Below are 16,173 nucleotides of genomic sequence, written 5' to 3'. Positions count from 1 at the left end.
GGAATTGTCAGGGCTGCTGCAGGGGTTACTACAAGCACTTTGTGAAAACAAATCACATAAAACTAGAGATGAGCAAGCCTATAATTAAGAGGGAGAGCTAGAGCCAAGCCAAGTGTCTGACTCGGATCTTGGAGCCCATGAACCAGCCGAGCTCTGAAAACATTTGGTATGTAAATCATACAACAAACATCAAATAAAGTAAAATTAAGCCTATTCAACATTCAAAAGTGTGTATTTCTTAAACATGTGAAACCTTTGACATTAATGGTCACATAATAACACTGCATTGAGAAGTACTTATTAAAAGCGATGGCTTTTAAAAATGGACCATTAGTGAACTATGAGGCCAGAACTGATGTCATGTAACCCCTGGAAGTGGGTAAGATTATTGTAGAGAAACATTGTAGTCTGTGAAATCAAACAGAATAGATTTTTGTGCAACTGGTAGACCAAACTTACGTATTTCAAAGTGTTTGCAGACGGAATAATGAAGAAAAAAGGTTTGATAAAATATTTGCCTAAGATCACAGAATTTAGGAGAGAAGCCATGATTTATCCAGGTTTTCTGGTTCACTTTGTACAAATCAGCCAGTAAATGTGTATCTGTTTGTCTTTCCTTATGTTAAGGATTTGTTTTATCTCTTTGTGCATTTTTCTGCACTTCTTATATAGCGGGCCTCGCCCCAAATGCGTGGGAGCACCAGTTCACATTCATTGTTCATAAACTCAGGCAAATTAAGTGATTTACCCGGAATCATATGCTATTGAGCCAGCCTTGAGACTCAAACCTGCTTCCCTTGTTCCAAAGTCAGCAGCTGTGGCCGTAATGCCGCATCCTGGGAAGAGGGAGGCAGGCAGGCAGAAGTCACATGAAAGCTTTGCTCATTATGGGCTGGTGGTTACAACAGGACCTAAAGCTCAGCCAGGCTTCATACTCAAGCCTAACAAGCTTTCAGTGGCTTGTCCACCCCTACATAAAACAAATACTCAAAAGACAGTTATCAGGACCAAGATTGCTGATAGGAGCAGAAGTGAATCTGAGTAGTAATAGTTAAAAATAAGGCCCCTAAGCAAAATAAATAAAGTGAGTAGAATAGGGTACGATTGAGTTTGGAATCAAGCATCTGTAATATAGCGGCAGCAAACTCTTGGATGAACGTGTGTTTCAGAAATACATGTATAATTCTCTATATGTTACACATTTTCTTATGTGAGTGGCCCCAAATACTGAAGTACTTCTCTGATGTGTTTTGAATCTGCATTCTGCCCATTCCTTCTTCCCACTATCCTCTTTGTTTCCCCCACTTTATAGAGGACCATGCTTGCTGCAGACAGCACAGTGTTATATTTTATGATGCCTGGGTTCCAGAGTGATGTTGGTCTAGGAATGTGTTTCTGCACAGTACTAGAATGAAAGTACTGAAGCAATGGTGGCTCCTGACTGCACAAGTTATGATTCAAGGAAGGAAGGAAGGACTCCAGGTACACCAGAAGCCAAAAAACGAGAGTAGGAACTAGCTTCAGCTTGGAACAAACAGGCATCTGCTCCGCAGCACTGTACTGCATATTTATTCAGTATGGTGCCATGCGCTTCAAATCAGGTGGGTAGTTCTTAAATTTCTGGGTTACGAAGACACTTTTTTCTTCAACACAGCACTCTCTCACAACAAATGCTGTCTCGTTCCCATTCCTTTGCTGTCAACTGCTGTCTTTCCTGGTCGTCCCACTGAGCAGTGTTTTCTTCTTTGTACAGCCTTGTTTCATAGTTACAGTTGTCTCAGCTCTAGTTCTCTCTCTGTCATCGCTACTTCACTGGCATGCTTTTTTCCTTTGCAGTCTCATTTTCTTTATGCAACAGCCTCCCACAGTTAAAGCTCTCTTATCTTCAGTTCCCCCGTCACTGCAGACTACTGGGACAGGTATACACTCAGGACTGTCTCTTTCTTCTCTGTGCAGGTCTCTGCCCAAATTCCCTCTGTCACCAGTGTCCCACCAGGCAGTCTCCCTCCAAGCACAGTCTCTTCTTTTGTGTCATGTTTTCTTCCCATAGTTTGGTAGATTTGCTTCAAACTTTCTGCTTGCCTCAATGACATTGTATTTCCTTGTGCCTGTTATATCAAAGCTGCCCCATATCTTCATTTCAAGGGATGATATTGCCTTCTCCTTGGCAGTACTTTAACTCCTACAGGTTGGGATTTACAGGTCCTATTCTGTGTCTAGCTCTTACCAGAAACGTTGTCCTGGGTGCCAGGTGAGGTCTATGCCTCTGAGTACAGAGGGGAGGGTTATGTACATGAGCGGTGTGCATGTTTGAGAGCAGGGTGAGCAATATACCTGTTTGAGTATAGCGTGAGGGATGCAACTGGTTGGGTGGAGGGTGAGTGGTGTGCCTTTGTCAATTTAGAGTGAGTGCAGGTTAGTGATGTGGATAGTGCATGCTGGAGGATGTGCGAGTCAGTAAAACTGCATGGTGAAGGGATTGTCTGTATACCTGCAGGGTAAGCTGTATGAGGTTAGGGTCAGCAGTCTGCCTGTGTGAGAACTGAAAGTGTTCAGTCTGTAAGCAAAGTGTATTTTGAGTGCAGAATGAATGGTGTGTATTGTGAGTGTAGGGTTGACGTGTACCTTTATGAGGATACAATGAGTGGTTTATGAATGCAGTGTGAGTAATGTGAGTGCAGGGGGAGTAGTTGTATTGGGAGTTCAGGGTGAAGGGATTGCTTGTGTAGTGTAGAATGACTGGTGTGCGTGTGTGTCTATGGTGAGTCAGGTCTGTGTGAGAGTAGATTGAGCGGTGTGTCTCTCTGTGTGTACAGTGAACAATGTGCCTGAATGCAGAGTTTGTTTGTTTATGAGTACATCTATCTGAGGTAAGCAAAGTGCCTAAATAGGGTAAACAATGTGTCTGCGTACTGTAGGGTAAGTGGTGTGTCTTTCTTAGTGTAGGGTGAGTGATGTGCTGTGAGTGCAGGGTGAGTGATGTGCCTGGGACCAAGTTCTCAGAGTGTATTGCCAGTGCAGGATAAGTGGTGTGCAGGGTGCAGTACATTAAAGCCCGACCTATTTCAATTCACTACTTGATTTTTAAATGTTTGGGCATGTGTCCCTTCTAGTCCCAATAGAAAGTAGTATCATTTTTTATAGTTTCACTCAGTTGCACACACAAATTCAAAATGTGCACAATAAAACAAGTCACTGCCGCACAAATACTTAAATAATTAAAGGGAACACTGGCCCAGGGGCACAAAAATTGCCCCTGCCACTCCTCCAAACATTTTTGGTAATATGGCTCCAGGCCTACAGAGGTACCACATATCTCGTAACTCTGGTGCTGCAGGTAATTCCGATTGCTTGCCCCCTTGGAATAACAGGACAACTCGTACTGAAGGCCTATGTGCAGTTTTGCATGCATATACACTTATGGATGGTCTCAGTTTGAAAACACAGCAGCTTACCAGAAGTGGTCATGAAAAACTGTAACTTTTGTAGTTTCCCTGGCATACTCCTCTGAATTCATGATATTTGTAAATAAAAAAATAAAAAAAGTTTTAAAAACAATCTTTTTATTAAATGACAAAAACAGCCATTGCACCATTTATCATACGACAATAAAAGACCCATCATTTATCAACAACTCGGAGTAGGATTTCAGTACAAATCAGGCGTCAAAATATGACATCACAATCAAACATCCCCCAGGTAGCATGCAGTGGTATACCCAGCTCAATCACTCCACCCACCTGCAGCATTGCTGACAGAGGATTATTCCCTGCCCCTGAAAGGATATCTATAAATCTTGACCAATGCAAGTCCCATAAGTACATAGGGGGTAAAAACTACTCCATCAGACTAATGTCACAGAGGGGTGATTTTCTGTTAAAAGATTGAACGCAATGCATTAATTTATGAAAATCATTTACTATGGAATGACGAGGCCATGTAAGTATACTGAAAAATGGCATCCAGGCAATTGCATGGACTGGTGAAAGTACCAGTTTGAAAACTTTGTCTGGAGTTTGCCGTTGTCCTAGTCTAGTGTGGATGCAAATTCTGTGAGTGCACATAATGTAAGTATACATTAATATACAGAGTATGTATATTTAATGTTGTATAAACCAAATAAACTGTTATATGTACTTTATTTATTATGTTTGCAAAATCCTTTGCTATAAAGTGCTCTGAATATAAGGCAGGCTGCTTTTAAATTCTCACCTTATCTACTGGAAGGTCTTTTATTTAAAAATACATATGCTCAAAAACTGTGTTATACTATTATTTGCAGGTTGTTTTGATTTTTGTTGTTAATTCAGTTGGCGCATGTGAAAATTGGAGCTCCATTTGGGTGTGATGGCTGATCTTCAAACAGTGAGAGGAGGTCGTGCTGGTAGCTGTTTGGTGATTGTGCTTCGTGGAATCCAAGTATGTTGTCCTCAGTGTGAGGGTGTCGTAGAGTTCTGGGTTTTTGGGTTGAGCCATGAGGAGCTGTGGTCTTCATGGATGTTCCTATTTTGTTCAAATCAGAATAAAGCTTCAAGCACACCTGTAAACCATGTCCCTCGCCATTTTAAACTCTGACGACGATCCTGGATACCTTCTTGGACTGTGCAAATCAACACAATACAGGAAGCGCAGAAAAGAAAACTCTGCTTCAACTCTTTTAGAGAAGGTTGCTGCATTTGAACTGATTAAATGATGTGTTAAATTTGGTGGATTTTCTTCCAACCTTATGATTTTCATTTATTATTCCTATCTGGCTATCTGGCATGTGGTGTAGCGGAAGACATTTGCATTTCACCAGTGGGTGCTTTTAAGGTTGGAATCCATGACACGTAAGTTAGAAGTCCACCGCTGATAGAATTTTTTTTTTAAATATAAAACAATCTCTACCGTCCACAAAAACCGCATATGCAATGCAACGTGACGGCCATCATTTTTTACTTTGTTGGATCTCGCTTCAAGCATCGGAGCTCGTGAGGGGAAACAAGCTGTTGGAGAAATGTGCTTAAGCTGTTCGTCAGCCGTACACTGATAACGTTGATTGTTCAAATACATTTTAGAATTTTTCATTCCCTGTCTTTACCATGTGAAAGGCAAACCTCTTGAATTTCTGCCCGAATATTGTTGGATACGCCATCCCTGAGCCTGGGTTGTTTTTCACGATGTAAACAACACCTTTCAGTGTTGATTCGAAAACCTTAAGGAATATTTATAGACATAAGAAGCTGGTTCATCGCCTCATACTACGAGTCAGTTTTCACTTCTGAATAATGACAGTGATGCTGGGAAGTTGGTAGTAGTAGTAGTAATCCATTGCATATAACAGTTGCTACTTTTATTCTTTTTTTATTTAGCACAGAGACAGCACTCATAGCAGCTACTGACAACATCAGGAACATCTTAGACTTCAGCAGCCCTCATCCTCCGAGACCTCTTGGCAGCTTTGGACACTGTCACCCACCACACCCTTATTACCAGACTATATGCAGGTGGCATTCAAGACTCGACCCTCAACTGGATCTCCTCCTTCCTCACCAGTCGAACACAGAGGATCCTCCTCCCGCCCTTCATCTCCACCCCCAAAGACATCATCTGCGTTGTCCCCCAGGACTCCTCCCTCCGCCCCACCCTCTTCAGTTCTACATGGCTCCGCTAGCGAACCTCCTCTGCACCCACAGTCTGAACATCATGCTGATAACACCCAGCTCATCCTCTCCTTCACCACCTCCTCCTGAGCCAACTTCCAGGACACCATGACAGACATTGCAGCCTGGATGAAGGACAACTCCATCAAACTTAACTCTGACAAAATGGAAATCCTCATCGTCGGACACAAGCCCTCCCCATGGTACGACACATGGTGGCCTACAGCCCTCGGACCCCTCCCCACCTCCAGTGCCACGCACACAACCTCTGAATCATTCTGGACACCTACCTCACCATGAGAAAACAAGTCGACGCTGTCTACATGGCCTGTTTCAACACCGCATGCTGCACAATATTTTCCCTTGGATACCATTTTCCACCTGGAAGGCTGTCACCCAGGCCCTCAGCACCAGCGGCTCGACTACGGGAATCTTCTCTACGAAGACCACCAAACAATTCCTAGGACGACTCCAGATCATCCAGAACACCGCTACCAGAATCGTCCTCGACCTCCTCAGAAGAAAAATTAAACTCCCTACCGCAGGGCCATCCACTAGCTCCCTGTACAGCAAAGATGCCTCTTCAAGCTCCTAATGCACGCGTACCGAGCCCTCAACAACATGGGACCTGCCTACATCAACCAGCACCTCAATTTCCACCAACTCACCAGAGATCTTCGCTCGGCCTACCTCGCATTCGTCCACGTCCCCTGCATCCGACGCGAATGCTTCAGAGGACGCTCCTTCTCCCACCTCACCGCCAGATCCTGGAACGACCTCTACCCCCCACCTCCGGACCGCCCCTTCCCTGAAAGACTTCAAGCAGCAGCTCAAGACGTGCCTTTTCAACCATCACCCCCGCCAGAAGAACTGTTCCCATAGCACCAAACCGATGCCTCGAGAACACCCCAAGGTGCCAAGCCAGTGCTCTACAAGAACCTCCTGATTGATTGATTTTGTTTTCACAGACAATAGTGAATATTTTGTATGTTTTCTTGCTGGATAACTATTAATGTCGTGGGAGGTTTGGTATGATGTGTTTGTAGCCTATGTGGAAGTCTTGGGAGGAGAAGATTGTGCTGCCACAGGTGTAAAGTAGCTTTGGTGAAACATGTTGCAGGGGTGATGGAATTTAAGAACCTACCTCTTTTGGACCCAACACTGTGTAGCAGGCCAGATATACTTGTGCAATACAACAGCTTAGGTTACCCTATGACAAGATTGTAAATGTCATAATGGAATGCTACTAATTTTAGTTTGGAAACCAGCAAGAGAATGAGTCTTATCAAGGAGTATTTTGCTATATTGAGAGGTCTAGCCGCGTTATGTAACTGATCATGTTGTGATTTGAGCACTGTAGTAAATATATCTAAGTTCATAGAGAATTCAGAGAAATGTGTGCAGGAAATTAGAGCAAAGCTACTGATGTAAATATACTTCCAAAACACAGATGTAGAGAAATGACAAAGAAGGGAGGATGTCACAAATAGTGACAGAAAGCAGAGTTTTGTCTGCTACAGATGTAGCAGCTGTAACCACGTAGGGAATGTTACAGGATGCCCAACAGAAGATAAAAAAGGGAGTTGGTGGCATCTCTCGCGGGTATGTAAAGTTGGGAATTTTGTAAGTCAGTATTGTCATGAAAGAGGTTAAAGATGGGCACTTAAATCCACAATTCGTACTTATTGTAGGTGATCAGATAGTACAAGGCAAGTTACCTTCTACCTATGTCCTAGTGGATGATGTTGATGTACACATGATGGTGGACTCTGGTGCTTGCTGATCTGTTATTACCCACTATGGCTAAATAAGGAATTGATGCCTACTGATGTGAGTCCTGGTGGCTACACAGGCATAGAACCACGATGTTAGGTTTTCTTGGGCCATTCTGGAATTCAAAGTGAAGTTCAAAAGGGAAAATATTTGTTGGTGACAAGGCAAAGTTAATTTTACTTGACCACACTACGAATATTTAGCAATAAGACTGAATCACGTGCTATATCCACAGTTTATTCTGTGTTGGATGATGTGGAAAGGGAAGCTACAAAAACATTTGCGCAGAACTTGAGGGGGCTGTTTCTGTTGTTCACAGACTACAGTGGTTTTAAACATGACTATACTCAAGCAAGTTGGAATACCTATGCTCCACAAGATCAGGAATGTTCCAATTATCAATATAGGACAGCCTAAAAATACGTTGCTAGATTTATGTGACAAATATACTATAGAGCCTATAGAATTTTCACCATGGGTTTACCCATTTGTTATATCATCAACCTTATATGGGGAACTTTGTTTAGTGACACAATTTGGGTCCTTCAACATCGTGTTCCCAACAATTACTAATTTTCCACAACTTTAGCCTAATCTTCTTTGTTCAGTATGCTAGATTTAGCTAGTGTGTACCATCAGATAGTACTGCATGAAGAAACAACATTGTTGACAGCATTTATCACACAGAAGGGACTATTCCAGTATAGAAAGATACCTTTTGAGTTAGCAAGTGCTGCTGCTATGTTCCAAAGACTGATGAAGCAGACACTAGATGGAATGACCGGAGCACAGCTTTCCAAGATGAAATGTTCATCTTTATACGAAATTGGATCGACCATCATAAGATCTTGAGAGGTTTTAAGATTGCTATATTTGAAGGGCATAACTTTAAGAGTGTATAATGTCATTTCACATGAAGCAGTGTGGAATATCTAGGCCACATCATTTTAGCTGATAGTCTGAGAACTATCACATGCAGGCTATTTTGGAAGCTCTGGCACCAGAATCTAAGGAAAAGTAAGCCTACCTTTCTAGGACTCTGCAAATTCTACTAAGCATTGTGCAGAACTGTGCTCATGATGATGAATCTTTAAGACAGTTTTTGAGCAAGAATGGCAAATATGAAGGGGGATAGGAACAGAGCATTGCTTTAGAGTAACTGAAGAAAGAATTGGTGAATGCACCTTGTTTGAGACCATTTAAATTTGGGAAGGAACGTATAATATATGTGGATTCTAGAACGTTGGCATTGGTGTTGTTTTAATGTAGAAAATTGGTAAGAAAGAATGGGTTGTTTCATACGGCTCAAGGATGCTGAGAGAAATTACAGGGTAATCCAGAGACATGTTTGCTTGTGCGTGGGATTCTGATCACTAAACAAATTTTTGTATGGAGGACAAGTTTACACTCAGAATTGATCACAAACCTCTTGTTAACATTCTATCTCCTAGTGGAGTAAATTATTTAGTAGTAAGATTAGCAAGGTTAGCTGTAAAAGTGAAAACTTTTGCTTTGTAGTAAAATATGTTCTGGGTGCATGTAATGTGCACACTGATTTCCTGCCTTTAATCTATTCTTGGGATTCAATACGTTCACCTTGGAAAATGCCAGAAGAAATGGTGCTATATCTTTATATGTTTGACTAAAGAGAACTGTGTTAGCAGAATGGATACCGACATTGCTCTGATTAAAGTTATTGAGCATCTTAATTTGCTATGGCCAGAAAAGCATACGTTGAGAGGTGACTTGTGTGCTTTTTTTTTTTTTAAATAAAGAAAGAGTTGAATTCAGGAAATTGTATTGTTGCTCGTCGGGACAAATTGTACTTCCTTTGGGTTTAAGTAAAGATATTTTTGACTTATGTCATGAAGGACACCTAGGTTTGTTTGTCATCAAGAGACATTCCAAGGAAATCTTTTGGTGACTGAGAATGGATGGACGTTTAAGCAAATGGGTCAAAATTCTGTTATTTGTATGAATAGTGCAGCAGCTAAGATTGGTTATGCCAGATGGGTCATAGAGACAGGTCAAATAGATATTATAGTCCCGTTTTCACTTCTACTGTATAAAGAAGCTTTTGAAATAGTAATGATGGATTATTTTCCAAAATGGCCTGAGGTCAGAATGGTTGGGAAGGTTAACATACATACTATTATGGAATTTCTATCCACACAATTGTACACCCTGCTGCTGGTTGTACACCTTTTCAGTTACTGCATGATCTTGTGCCTGGCTCCAAGTTCTTTCTTTGGTGGTTGAGGAAGCGTCAGAATGTTGTAGTTGATGTAGTTCCTACAGAGGTGCAGGAGCACATGGTTAGATCCAAGAATAAAATGAGGCAATGTATAAACAATTGCAAAGGAAATTCTAAGTAGAGCATTTCTGTCTGCCATTCGGTGACTGTCAAGAGACTAGCTGACAATGTGAAAGGGAGAACAAGAGTTTCTTCTCCCTAGGTTGTTGCACACATTTACAAAAGGGTAGTGAGGGTGTAAGGTCAGGAATCAAGGCAAGGTTTCCATTTTGAGAGGTGGATGTGATGTTAGAGAATCACAAGAAGTGACTGGAAGTACTGTTTCCTGGGGGCTGAATTTGCGTCCATGTCTTCTTCATTAGGTGGAACAGTTGACAGGTCAACAAAGTTGTGAGTGTGTGTTGAGGTGTGCAGGTTAACTCTGTGCGTTTTATAGATCTTCGTATCCTTTTTTTTAGTTTGGTAACAAGGAATATGTGTGGACCTGAGTTAGTAGCTGTATGGTGAGACCTGTGTTGAATCTGTCATGTGAGGTTGATGTGATGACAGTTGGTGCTGTAAGACGACAAGCTGCAGTTGTATTTTTTGCATTTAAAAAAAAAACATTTTCCTCAAATCTTTGTGATGGAAACTGAAATCTGCAGGGATCCACAAAATTCCTACCTCCCACTGTGCCACACTTCTCCTGATAAAAAGGTTACCCCACCTGTGTGGCTGGGGCTAGCTCCTGCTACAAGGCAACAGATCAAACCAAGGGCAATGCAAAGACCATATTGACTTCCGGGGTGGGGGCATCTGAAAGACTGTATTAGACATTATTGGAATAGGGGAGGGCACGTGCCCTTGCCCAAGGGGCCTCTCCCCATCGCAAAGAACCACTCCTTGGTGTCTGGTGGGGTGGAACCCTGCTGGGGGTTCAGTCTCTGGCAGTGATCCCCAAGCAGTGATCCACTAGACAGTTACACTGCTGGAAAGGGGACCTTATCCCCTTTTCAGTGCTGCCTCTCCCTCAGAAATTGGTGCTTGCAGGGCAGAGTTATGCATGCTGGCCCGATCAAAAGTTAAAGTAGACTGCACCATTAGCACAGTCTACTTTAACTTTGTTCTGCTCTGACATCCACGTGCTCACCGTGCTGGTGTTGCAACACAAAAAAAATGCAATCGGGGGTCACGAGGGAAGATCTTTCCTCACATTCCGACTTTCCTTTTTTTAAAGAAAATGCTCCTTTTGTTGTCAGCATAAGCATTTTCTTTTCCTGTGCATCTGTTGGCCCATTGTAGCAGTGTGAAGGTAGTGTAGCCATGGGCAACAGGTCAATGGCTGAACTAAAGAGGTTCATTTTAGGTATGTTGTTGTAGGCAGCTGCATGTGTTTCTGTGTGATATTGCTTATGAAAGTTGGTTGCTTGTTTTGCTTTTTTCCTTCATTTTTATGCCTCTTGCATGTGTATACAATGTGCATGTGAAGACTGCAGCAGTGTATAGATTGTTGTTCCATTTTCTTTTTACCTTTGTCCTGGAAGTGTTATTCTTTTGCTCCATTGATTTGTGTGTTATTCCACTGCATTTTCTTTGATTGGCTTCATGTAGTGTGTGAATCACTTTGAGGGTGGGATGGAATAGATTTGAACTTGTTTTGCCTGTAGTACTGCTTAGGTGAATGGGGTGTAACTTTTGTGAATTCAGCTTGAATAACACTTTTATGGGTATGTTAAATTTGGATGATTCTCCATGTTCACCTCCCTAATTTCCCCCCTTATCCCTCCCTAATTTCCCCCTTCAATTTTGGAGGAGCTATTCCCCATTTTGAACCACCTACTGGACCACTTCCGCATTCACTTTTAGTAGGTTTTTGTGTGCAGATTATTCTGGACTTTTTGTGTTTTCTTTCTCACTCATGAGAGATGGGGTGACCTAGGCCTGGCAACTCAAAATGTACCCTCTTTGTCACATGGTATAAGCTCCCATCACACAGGCACCCAGTAGGGAGGCAATATCGCACATTGCCAGGGAAAACGAGCTGAAAACCACTGCACAGAGTAGATTTCTAATTTTTTTTTTGAAGCTTCAATGGCGAGTGTCTGTTAAAGAGGTGTGAAAATACCCCAGGACATCGACACCAGCTTCTGCAAGCCTTTTTGTTGAGGGGAAAGTTTGATGGGAGGAGGGTGAAAAGTGCTTCTAAGGTATTTCTTGGCATGAGCCCCCACCTCTTAAAGGTCATGACCCCTCACATGGTAATTTGTTTTTCGTTTGCAAGTCTGTATGCATATATTTCCAGCTGGTCCTTTGTGACTTGCCCATAGTCGTAATGTGAGGTAATGCTATTACTCAGTGTAGGAAAGTGAAGGCATTATATGGTATGACTAGGTAGTCTTACCAATGAATGCCAACCCAATACCCAGTAGTGGATCTCGGATTTGCTCTCAGCAAACCCTAGCTCAGTCCTGGTAGTGTGGCAGAGAGCAGTCAGGCTACTTAGAGGAACATGTGTAAAGCATTTCACATTATCAACATGGATGATAAGTAAATGACACGACTCAACAGAAATCTGACACCAATTTAGAAAAATAGATTAGATTGTAATCTTAATTAAGACACCAAAACGAACTTTGTAGCTTTTGCACAACCGTAGTTGTGAATTTTGGAGTCTTTAGAAAATACAGTACTTTGTAGATTTAAAGGATTTACATTTAGTCAATGGGGAAAATAGCAATGAGCACTCAGACACTTGTAGGGTGAGTTCCGATTAACCCACAGGAATTTAAGGTTCTGCGGGGGCCTAGACCAAGATTCAACAGTCAGACTTTTGTTAGCTTGCCCAGGGAGCCTGGTTGCAGAGGTGACTTGGCTGTCCTTGGTGCTGAACTGTCCGTAGTGGCTGGGGCATTTTGCACTCCATTGCAAAACTGGACTTGGTGGGTGGACTCACACTCTACCCTTCGCATGTAGAGGTCTTTGGGAGGCCTGGACCAGGAATCGCCACTTGGATCTTCACCACCTCATCCGGTGGCTCCCGGTGCAAAAGTGGCTCGTAGCTGTCAATCACCGGGCTGGTACCTTGCTGCTCCAGTCGAAGTCACGTCCTTCAGGCTGCAGTCCCACAGGGAAGGGGTAGCTGGCGACGTCGGTCTCTATACTGGGGAGGTGCCCTGGAGTCGGTGAACGTTGTATGGCAATCTGTTTCCGGGCAGGCTACTGACAAGCATAGGTACCTGCAAGGGTGGTCCACTGGCTTTCTGGCGCATTGAGTCAGTTTGGCAGGAAGTAGTGGCTTGAAACTTGGCACGGGCCCCACTCTTAAGATGCTGGGGACCGAGTTTCTTTAGGCTCAGACACACAGAGCCTGTCGGCTCGCACTACTTCGATCTCAGCCCAACTTTACTCCTGCATTTTACAGGGGACTGGTGCCACCAATCGGGGGAGTCTTTCTAGGATTCTCGGTGTTCACTGGGGTCCCTCTTGACTGGACCAAAGAGTGTTCACGTCGAGCATGCATTACAGTACTGGCCTCCTTAAGTGACTATGGGCCTGATTACAGCTTTGGCGGAGGGGGTTAATCCGTCCCAAATGTGACGGATATCACGCCCACCGTATTACGAGTTCCATAGGATATAATGGACTCATAATACGGCGGGTGGGATATCCGTCACATTTGGGACGGATTAACCCCCTCCGCCAAAGTTGTAATCAGGCCCTATGTGTCCTCTTCTTTGCACTGGGACTGGAGTCCAGGTCCTGTTGTTGGTGCAGATGTCTCTTTGTGCTTCTTTCTTCTTTTCCCGTCAGATCTGAGTTCTGGCCCCTGGGGAGCCCCCTTAAATCCTGGTTTATGAGGTGTTCAAGGGTGTGAGGGACAGTGGCTAATGGGCTACAACTCCATCCGGCTAGTTTGCCCTTGCTGTGATGACTTCCTGTGGGAGTACATCGCTTTCTACCCAGAACGCTATTCTTAGGGTCTGCCAAGATGGCAAAACCCTACCTCGGCTGTCCAGACCTCCTAGCCCACCCTCAATTTGTGGCTAGTCCAATGAGGGTGCACACCTCCTGCTTAGCTAATTTCCCGTTTGCCCCGCCGGGAAGGGCTTTGTCCTTCACTGGAGGGATAGCTACTTACACATCAAAGGCGGGTGAAGCCTTTGGGGTTCACCACCCTGATGCTTTTCTCACTAGCCAGCCACGGTGGGAGGAGGTGTGACCAAAACAGTACAGGACTCAGTAACGTGGTGGGCACCCTCTAAGGGTGCCGCCTAGGCATCTGCTTTTTAATCCTAAACCTGGGAATTATGTTCAGGGTTAAAAAGCACAGTGTTTGACACCAAACTCGACAGAATTCGGCCAGGCCATCACAGACCTGGACATCAGAACAGTAGTCAGATGCTAACCCATTTTATCCAATGGACCGCTGGTTACTTGGGCCAGCATTGCGTTTTAAAAGCCAGCACTGGGGCATATGTGCTCCTGCACATATGTCCTCACTCATGGGGCAGTGCACCCTGCCCGTGGGCTAGAGGGGGCATACCTTAGGGGTGGCTGACCTGTCCATGGGCAGTAACAGGGATTCTGCCTGCACCTGGTGTGGGCAGAGCCTTACTCGAGCAGCAGGCTGCTCGTGCAGGCTGACATGGCACCTATGCAGTCTCTCTTTTACCTGGGGTACTCAGTGTGGTACAATCAGTGCTGCAGCCCTGGGGACCTCCTTTACCAATTGGCCTATGCAATTCAACTTACAATTTAATGGAAAGAGCATTGGTAGTGGGGCCTGGTTAGCAGGCCTCAGTACACTGACTGGTCAAAAACAACAGCATCTGACAGCAAAAAAGGTGGGGGGGGGAGGTGTGACCATCCAAAAAGGGGCACTTTAAACACTCCGGGTCAGACATCGCATTGTAAAAAGGGCCTTGGGCTCTACAAACATCAGAAAGAATAACAGCAAGGCATTGTATATTATGATTTTGATTTTATATCTGTATTTTACCTACTGTGCTTAATTTATTTTTTATTTAAGTTAATTATTGCGAATATTAACTTATCCCACCATTCTTGTATTAAACATGTAGGCACATTTAACATTCAATCTGTGGCTGGGCGCCAGAGAGCCTAGCTGCAAGATGGCCTCCATTTATCGAGGCTCCACTAGCTGTTTCGTTAATCCGCTATTAATCCTCTATAACAGAACACACACGGACACCACATCAGCCTGCATCTGCCGCAGATCACAGCAGGAGGTGGGGAGCAATGTGCCCGGAATTTCGGACTGCGCTGGGCCTGACCCTCTCTCGGTGCAGCCTTGTGAGCCGGCGCCTCCTCCTGCTGCTGCTGCCTCTGTGTGGCACAGGCGCTCTGCATTGGTGGAGTGCCTCTCCCCGCTGATCCCATCTGCATTCGGCTTCGGGAAACCATTAAGCTTGTGACCGGGAGCTGCTTGGACCGGGCCTGAGGCTTTGAGGCATGTTGTTCCCGCTGGCTGTGGATGCCGGCCGGTCCATGGCGAAGGTAAGAGTGCGATTGGGGCGATCCTGGGAGGTTCTGCATGCAGCGTCTTTGCCCCAGATTGGTGGCGGGTGCCTGGAGGCTATTGCTGCCACCGAATTGACAGTGTTTGTCTGCTGCCTTGGGTGGCTCATTTACCCACCTAGGCAGCCTCCGGGTGAGGAACACGCTACTGCGCTGCACGGCCAGCGATCTGGTTGTGGAATCGGGGAACCATTTGTGATATTTGTGTTGTCGCCCCTCCAGTCCCCCCAGCCTAGGTATGCTCATGCCCCCCAGTCCTGCCCACCAAGTGACTCTGGGTGTGACGGGACCATGGGGGGCTGGTGCCTGGACCTGACACACGGCTTGGACCTACTGGGCATCTGAGGCCCCATAAGAGATTTAGCATTGGAACACCTTCTTCCCTCTACCCCCATCTGAAGCTGCAACTGAGTCTCCTCATCCCCCACCAACCACAGCTTGAGATAGTTGGGTGTGGCGGGACACTGTGCATTGCTGAATAATACAGCTAATTAACATGGGCACACAGGACGCCAGGCAAACCAAATTGGTTGTTGATGGCAAAAGGCAAGACCATTCTGGATCAAGGTTTTCTTGGACCTGTCGAGTCTGCTCCTGGGTCAAGCTCGCAAGACCTAGACATCAAGGAGATGCTGCAACTGAGTCTCCTCATCCCCCACCAACCACAGCTTGAGATAGTTGGGTGTGGCGGGACACTGTGCATTGCTGAATAATACAGCTAATTAACATGGGCACACAGGACGCCAGGCAAACCAAATTGGCCGTTGATGGCAAAAGGCAAGACCATTCTGGATCAAGGTTTTCTTGGACCTGTTGAGCCTGCTCCTGGGTCAAGCTCGCAAGACCTAGACATCAAGGAGATGCTAGTCGATGTGAAATATTGCCTCCACACCGTTAATAGTAAAATAGACTTACTGACTAGTAATAACGACTGCATAAGAGAAAGGGTTGACCAACAGGATGATTGTCTTAGACTTCTGGAAAACC

At 44.5% G+C, this 16,173-nt stretch overlaps 1 protein-coding gene across 3 annotated transcripts in view; it reads left to right on the top strand.

The window, feature by feature from the left end:
- Positions 1-16,173, top strand: part of CHID1 (chitinase domain containing 1) — a 1,285,476-nt gene that overhangs the window by 90,266 nt on the left and 1,179,037 nt on the right. The window lies entirely within an intron of this gene.

This window comes from Pleurodeles waltl, chromosome 3_1 (assembly GCF_031143425.1).
Source record: "Pleurodeles waltl isolate 20211129_DDA chromosome 3_1, aPleWal1.hap1.20221129, whole genome shotgun sequence".
Lineage (NCBI taxonomy): Eukaryota > Metazoa > Chordata > Amphibia > Caudata > Salamandridae > Pleurodeles > Pleurodeles waltl.
Note: the sequence above shows the minus strand (reverse complement) of the source record. Positions and strands in the feature narration are given on the sequence as shown.